Source organism: Lipotes vexillifer, unplaced genomic scaffold (assembly GCF_000442215.2).
Source record: "Lipotes vexillifer unplaced genomic scaffold, Lipotes_vexillifer_v1.1 scaffold1191, whole genome shotgun sequence".
In the NCBI taxonomy this organism is placed as follows: Eukaryota; Metazoa; Chordata; class Mammalia; order Artiodactyla; family Lipotidae; genus Lipotes; species Lipotes vexillifer.
Window position 1 is genome coordinate 128,235 of NW_006799014.1, and position 8,400 is coordinate 136,634.

Below are 8,400 nucleotides of genomic sequence, written 5' to 3' on the forward strand. Positions count from 1 at the left end.
GGATTGGGTTGTTTGTTTTTTGTTATTGAGCTGCATGAGCTGCTTGTAAATTTTGGAGATTAATCCTTTGTCAGTTGCTTCATTTGCAAATATTTTCTCCCATTCTGAGGGTTGTCTTTTGGTCTTGTTTATGGTTTCCTTTGCTGTGCAAAAGCTTTTAAGTTTCATTAGGTCCCATTTGTTTATTTCTGTTTTTATTTCCATTACTCTAGGAGGTGGATCAAAAAAGATCTTGCTGTGATTTATGTCAAGGAGTGTTCTTCCTATGTTTTCCTCTAAGACTTTTATAGTGTCTGCTCTTACATTTAGGTCTCGAATCCATTTTGAGTTTATTTTTGTGTATGGTGTTAGGGAGTATTCTAATATCATTCTTTTACATGTAGCTGTCCAGTTTTCCCAGCACCACTTATTGAAGAGGCTGTCTTTTCTCCATTGTATATCCTTGCCTCCTTTGTCATAGATTAGTTGACCACAGGTGCATGGGTTTACCTCTGGGCTTTCTATCTTGTTCCATTGATCTGTGTTTCTGTTTTTGTGCCAGTACCATATTGTCTTGTTTAGTGTAGCTTTGTAGTATAGTCTGAAGTCAGGGAGTCTGATTCCTCCAGCTCTTTCTTTTCCCCTCAAGACTGCTTTGGCTATTCGGGGTCTTTTGTGTCTCCATACAAATTTTACGATTTTTTGTTCCAGTTCTGTAAAAAATGCCACTGGTAATTTGGTAGGGATTGCATTGAATCTGTAGATTGCTTTGGGTAGTATAGTCATTTTCACAGTTTTGGTTCTTCCAATCCAAGAATATGGTATATCTCTCCATCTGTTGGTATCATCTTTAATTTCTTTCATCAGTGTCTTATAGTTTTCTGCATACAGGTCTTTTGTCTCCTTAGGTAGGTTTATTCCTAAGGTATTTTATTCTTTTTGTTGCAATGGTAAATGGGAGTGTTTCCTTAATTTCTCTTTCAGATTTTTCATCATTAGTGTATAGGAATGCAGGAGATTTCTGTGCATTAATTTTGTATCCTGCTGCTTTACCAAATTCATTGATTAGCTCTAATAGTTTTCTGGTGGCATCTTTAGGTTTCTCTATGTATAGTATCATGGCATCTGCAAACAGTGACAGTTTTACTTCTTGTTTTCCAATTTGTTTTCCTTTTATTTCTTTTTCTTCTCTGATTGCCGTGGCTAGGACTTCCAAAACTATGTTGAATAATAGTGGTGAGATTGGACAGCCCTATCTTGTTCCTGATCTTAGAGGAAATGCTTTCAGTTTTTCACCATTGAGAATGATGTTTGCTGTGGGTTTGTCTTATATGGCCTTTATTATGTTGAGGTAGGTTCCCTCTATGCCCACTTTCTGGAGAGTTTTTATCATAAATCGCTGTTGAATTTTGTCAGAAGCTTTTTCTGCATCTATTGAGATGATCATATGGTTTTTATTCTTCAATTTGTTAATATGGTGTATCACATTGATTGATTTGCATATATTGAAGAATCCTTGCATCCCTGGGATAAATCCCACTTGATCATGGTGTATGATCCTTTAATGTGTTGTTGGATTCGGTTTGCTAGTATTTTGTTGAGGATTTTTGCATCTATATTCCTCAGTGATATTGGTCTGTAATTTTCTTTTTTCGTGCAGTATCTTTGTCTGGTTTTGGTATCAGGGTGATGGTGGCCTCATAGAATGAGTTTGGGAGTGTTCCTTCCTCTGCAGTTTTTTGGAAGAGTTTGAGAAGGATGGGTGTTAGCTTTTCTCTAAATGTTTGATAGAATTCACCTGTGAAGCCATCTGGTCCTGGACTTTTGTTTGTTGGAAGATTTTTCTTTTTTTTTTTTTTTTGCAGTACGTGGGCCTCTCACTGTTGTGGCCTCTCCTGTTGCGGAGCATAGGCTGTGTGGGCCTACCCGCTCCGCGGCATGTGGGATCTTCCCGGACCGGGGCACGAACCCATGTCTCCTGCGTCGGCAGGCGGACTCTCAACCACTGCACCACCAGTAAGCCCCTGTTGGAAGATTTTTAATCACAGTTTCCATTTCATTACCTGTGACTGGTCTGTTCATATTTTCTATTTCTTCCTGGTTCAGTCTTGGAAGGTTATACTTTTCTAAGAATTTGTCCATTTCTTCCAGGTTCTCCATTTTATTGGCATAGAGTTGCTTGTAGTAGTCTCTTAGGGTGCTTTGTATTTCTGCGGTGTCTGTTGTAACTTCTCCTTTTTCTTTTCTAATTTTATTGATTTGAGCCCTCTCTTTTTCTTGATGAGTCTGGCTAATGGTTTATCAATTTTGTTTATCTCCTCAAATAACCAGCTTCTAGTTTTATTGATCTTTGACGTTGTTTTCTTTGTTTCTATTTCATTTATTTCTGCTCTGATGTTTATGATTTCTTTCCTTCTGCTAACTTTGGGTTTTGTTTGCTCTTCTTTCTCTAGTTCCTTTAGATTTAAGGTTAGATTGTTTATTTGAGATTTTTCTCGTTTCTTGAGGTATGCTTGTATAGCTATAAACTTCCCTCTTAGAACTGCTTTTGCTGCATCCCATAGGTTTTGGATCATCGTGTTTTCATGGTCATTTGTCCTTAGGTATTTTCTGATTTCCTCTTTGATTTCTTCAGTGATCTCTTGGTTATTTAGCAATATATTGTTTAGCCTCCATGTGTTTGTGTTTTTTACGTTTTTTCCCCCTGTAATTTATTTCAAATCTCATAGCATTGTGGTCAAAAAAGATGCTTGATATGATTTCAGTTTTATTCAATTTACTGAGGCTTGATTTGTGACCCAGGATGTGATCTATCCTGGAGAATGTTCCGTGCACACTTGAGAAGAAAGTGTAATCTGCTGTTTTTGGATGGACTGTCCTATAAATATCAATTAAATCTGTCTGGTCTGTTGTGTCATTTAAAGCTTCTGTTTCCCTATTTATTTTCATTTTGGATGATCTGTCCATTGGTGTGAGGTGTTAAAGTCCTCCACTATTATTGTGTTACTGTCGATTTCCTCTTTTAGAGCTGTTAGCAGTTGCCTTATGTATTGAGGTGCTCCTGTGTTGGGTGCATATATATTTATAACCCTGCTGCTGGGGGTCTGTAACTGTCGGGGAGAGTGGGCCCACCGTGGAGATGACGGGGCTCCCCCGAGGAACCTTCCCTGCCGGCCTTCCCAGCCGTCCCGGAGCTGGTCATAGCACACTGCTGCAGTGGAAATGCGCCTGGTGGTGGCCGGTCACCAACCTGGGATCAGTCCCCCGCCGGCTCCACCCCAGGCTCCGCCCACCCCCCTGCGACCCCTCCGCCCCGCACCCGCCCGCAGAGACGCAGAGGGAGAGGCGAGGGGCGGAGGGAGGGCTGGGGGAGGGCTGGGGGAAGGGTCAGGAGGAATGGGGAGCGGGAAAGATCCACGGGGTCTCCGGCACAGCCAGACCCGCCGCCGGGTTGAATCCTCCGGGCGGACTGCGCGAACCCCACCCGTTTAAGATTTTTTTTTTTTTTTTTTTTTTGGTCCAAGCTCTGCTTTTAGTGGTACGCGGGCCTCTCACTGCTGTGGCCTCTCCCGTTGCGGAGCACAGGCTCCGGACGCGCAGGCCCAGCGGCCATGGCTCACGGGCCCAGCCGCTCCGCGGCACGTGGGATCCTCCCGGACTGGAGCACGAACCCGCGTCCCCTGCATCGGCAGGCGGACCCTCAACCACCACGCCACCAGGGAAGCCCTAAGATGTTTTTTAAGAAAGGCATAAATGTAGCCTTGATGAGGTTATACCTGGCTGAGGTTCATGTTGGCAGGAGAGACAAGGGGCGTATTTTCCTCCTCTGAAACCCTAAAATAGGAGGTAGGAATTTGAGGTGTTACAGAGAGGGATAATTTTGAAGTAGGACATAGGTGCAGAGTGTTACAGGCTAGCTTGGAAGGGTAAGCAGCTGCTCCCATTTACTTGAGGGTTTTGTGCCCTGCATTGGGGGGGTCCATGGGCATCTTGATAGCAGAGAGAGGACCTGGGGAAAGATACAGGTCATGTTTGAGGCTGCCTACTTGAAATATGTGCCTCTGGCTGACCCCACACCCCTGCCCCCCCAATAATGTAAATTGTATGAGACCCTTATTCAGTAGTCTCTCCCCGCCAGCAGCACGCACAGACATAGACAAACACACACACACACGCGCGCGCATACCAGTGTTAAAATTTCAGGTCGTTTTTAGTGCTGATCCAGTAACTTCACAAGTGCTGTTAGTGTTAGACATATGACTGGACTCCAGGTCAGCTGATTTTGCACATGGTAATCCTTGTGTCTAGAACAGCCGCCCCCCCCATCTCCACCTCCTTCCCCCAGCTAGTTCCTCTTCATCCTTCAGTTTTCTGCGCAAATGCACCTTCCTCGAGGGAGCAAGCTTTCTCTGGCCCCCTGAGCCTAGATCAGGACCCCTGCCACCAATGTTCACACAACTTCCATAAAAGCAGGCCTGCATGCCTTGCCTTTCATCGTATTTCCAGCCTCTAGCACTGTGCCTGGCACATAGCAGGCATTCAGTAATTATTCATTGAATGGATGAGTACATGAATCCTGCCCTTGTTACCATCCTGACTCTTCCCACTGTACCAGTCAGTGTTCGTCCAATTCATCCTTCAGTTTCCCATCATGCTGAAGAGTATCGCTGTCCCTCTGACCTGCTGGAAAAGGAAAATTACACGGTTGGTGTAGTGAGACAGCATGTCACCAGTGAAATTACAGTGAAGCTCAGGCTCCCTGATTACCATGTGTGCTTAGGTCCCTTGGCCTTGCTGCTTTTCAGAAGATGAAGTCAGAAAAGACTTATTTTACTTGATCATTTATCCTCTATCCATAGGAACCTGGAATGTGTTGAAATTGAACAGGGAGTAGAGAAGAGGTACAAAAGCATTAAATGCATGAAAATTAGGACTAAGCAGGAGAACAAATAGAGCTGGGCTAAGTAAGTCTGGGGGAAAGAAGGATGATGAACCAGTTTCGGCAATTATTGGAGATACAAGATGTGGGACAGCAGCAGATCAGGAGCTAGGGTCCTCTTGTGAATACAGGTGCTTTCATTCATGAGCTGTGTGACCTTAACAAAGCCAGCCTCTTTATCTGTTAAATGGATATGCTGTCTTCAAGGATTATTATGAGGACAAAAAAATGCACGTGACATTACACTATCTGCTATAAAAAAGCACTTTACGAATGCAGGACATAATATTACTACTGAGATAAAGAGGTTGTTGATGACTAGCTTTCTATTTCCAGAGCATAGACCAAGACTAAATTGATTCCAACAGTGCCTAGAGAGGTTTTTTTTTTTTTTTTTTAATAAATCTATTTATTTCTATTTATTTATTATTTTTGGCTGTGTTGGGTCTTCGCTGCCGTGCGCGGCTTTCTGTAGTTGCGGCGAGCAGGCGCTACTCTGTTGCAGTGCGCGGGTGTTGCAGTGTACGCGCTTCTCATTACGGTGGCTTCTCTTTTTGCAGAGCACGTGGGCTTCAGTAGTTGTGGCTCGTGGGCTCTAGAGCACAGGCTCAGTAGTTGTGGCCCACGGGCTTACTTGCTCCGCGGGCATGTGGGATCTTCCCAGACCAGGGATCGAACCCGTGTCCCCTGCATTGGCAGGCAGGTTCTTAACCACTGCGCCACCAGGGAAGCCTGGCTAGAGAGGTTTATGAAAACATCTTTCTCCAGGTGGGGCATCTGAGGAGTGGAATAGATAGCGTGGAAGCCCGTGGAACCCCTACAGAGCGTTAGAGGCAGGCTAGACGATTGCTCGTCCTATGTGATCTAGGCATGGGACAGAGCTAAGGGGCTGAAGTAGATGATCCTTTGATTTCCAGTTCTGAGAATCTGTGTTTTAAGATTCCAAACTTTCTTCCTCTTCCTTGAATTTTTTATGATGTATCCTGTTTCTATTGTAATTATTAGGTGATTTGGTACTCTATAGCCTATTGAGTACCAAATATTTTGATAAACTACCAGAGTCCAGGATGAACCTCCAAGACGCCATACAAAGTGTAATCTGACTTCAGGCTCTTCCAGCAACTCTAGTTTGTTTGATGAGGATAGTTAATTGCTCTTTAGCATTTCATTTGAATGAGACTCACGGATCTGCTTAGGAAGAAAAGTGCTGATCAATTACAATTGTCCCTGTTGTCATGGAAACAAGCTGCAATTGGACTATAATTATATTTCCTTATTCCTGAAGTGAATCCCTAATCATTGCTATGGTAATTACCCAATATCTATGGTCCCAAATTACATGACACTCGTCCAAAAAAGATAAAGGAGGAGTAGGAGGGCTGGCCTGAGACATGTGTTAACTGTGCAGCTGCAGAGAGCCTTCTCCTGTTTTGGGTGGGGAGAATTTCCCTCTGTAGGCTCATACTCCAAGGTTAGATGATGTCAGTGGGTCTTAGATGTGCCCAGAGTTTAGAGTAGTGGCTATAAGACTGTATCAGGTAGGATGATTTCAGTTGTAACAGAAAACACTTCTACTGGTATCTTTCTTCAACAGTAATGAAATATATTATCTGATTCCTGATAGTCTGGAAGACTTTCCAAGTTCCAAGGTCCATTAACGAAGCAACCCAGCAACATCAGCAAGATCCAGTCTGATTCCTTTTTTACTCTCGTATTTTCAGGGAGTAGGCTCTTGTCCTCAGGCTTGTTTCCTCATAGCTCCAAGATGGCTGCCACTGCTCCAGGTGTCACCTGCAGACGACACAGACCAGGAACGGAAAGGGGATCATCCCTGTCTTGTGTCACATTTTATTCATGAGGAGACGTTGCCCAGAAACACCTCCCCCAGCAAACTTTCCCTCCCTTTTCATTGTTCCTTTCACAGCAGACCACACTGCAAACAGCAGTTCCAGACAACAGAACTTAAAATGAAGATGGCTCTGCTTGACTCCTCCCTGCGCTCCTTAGCACTAACTGCGCAGTGGGTGAAGGATGGAATAGCATGTCTAAGGGATAACTTTGTTTTGCTTTCCTTCTCACCTTCTCTCTTTACTGTCACCTTCCAGTGCCTAAGCTCCAGGCCACAGGCCCGTCACACACCCTCTGTCTGATCTCTACCACTTCTGCAGATAAGCATGGGCATAGGGCACTGGACCTGGGCTTGGACCTCCTAGGAGCATGGGGCGTGTCATCCTTTGCTCTCAGGCAGCAGCATGTGCCACCAAGAGAGAAAGGCAGCCTCTTAGGGGAGAAGTGATATCAGAACACCAGAGAACTGTTCAAATGAGCTGTCCATGCAGATGGGCTAGGTGGGAAAGGAGAATCAAAAGGAGATCCAGAGGCATAGTGTGATGGCTGTTTTTGGTCATTCAGCTGTTAGCATCCGGTTCTTCTTCTCAACAGCACCCACATTTCCTTTCAGGGGATCAACTTTGCCTCACTGTGTGCCCTTATGACAGGACGTAGTGCCTGCTTCCTATGACAGAAGCCAAAAGGGCCAGATCTTTTACTTGTCCTCCCGCTGAAGCCTGGCATGAGCATGTGACCCAGCCTGGCCCATCCGTCTTTGTCTCCTAGGGCTTTGACTTGGCAGGTGGGTCCAGGAAGTAAGGACACAACCACGAGAGCAGCCTGTAACTGGGCTCTTCGCACGGTGTGGTGGCCGCTGTGGTTCCTGATGCCTAGACCTCTAGACCTTTCTTTACCCCTGTCTTTCTCCGAGCTTTGACTCTAGCTTTCATTGTTCTTTGAGCCCTCACTGTTCATCTAGTAGATTTTCTTTTGGTTGAGTGAGACAAGGTTAGTTTCTGTTAACTTGCAACAAAGAACTATAACTGACACGGAATGAAACCTGAAAAACTTGGTGAGAGAGAGAGACGGCATGAAATAGAAGGTAGGAAACAAAGCCTGGAGCGATTCCCTGGTTTGAGTTGAAAAGGAGGCCTGGAAGGAACCTTTAAAGGTGCTGAACATCCTGACTTGCCCACCCTTTGGCTTCTCAGAACTTTCCCTGGTGGCCTCCTACATAGACCTGCCCTCCCTGAACAATACCCACCATCAGAAAATATTCCCCCTCCTCCCATCAGTATGTTTGCATCATGCTTTCACTCCCTTAGTGACCTCTCCATGGGAAACACATCCGGTTAACTACCCTTCAGTGTTAATCCTTTACTCATCCATTGAAAAAAAACTTATTCACAAACTTTATTTGGTAAAGTTCTGTGGGAGAAACAAAGATAACAGATGTGATCCCTGCCCTCACGCAACGCCTAGTACTGTGGTGGAGACAAGATGATACCATTATCATTATTAGAATCACATCTGTGGAGTATTTCACAACATGCAAAGCACTTTTATTTTCCCTCTCATTTAAGGCATGATTATAGTAACCATAACATAGACACGTATGTAACAAGAGATGCATGCATAGGGCTTTCAGCAGG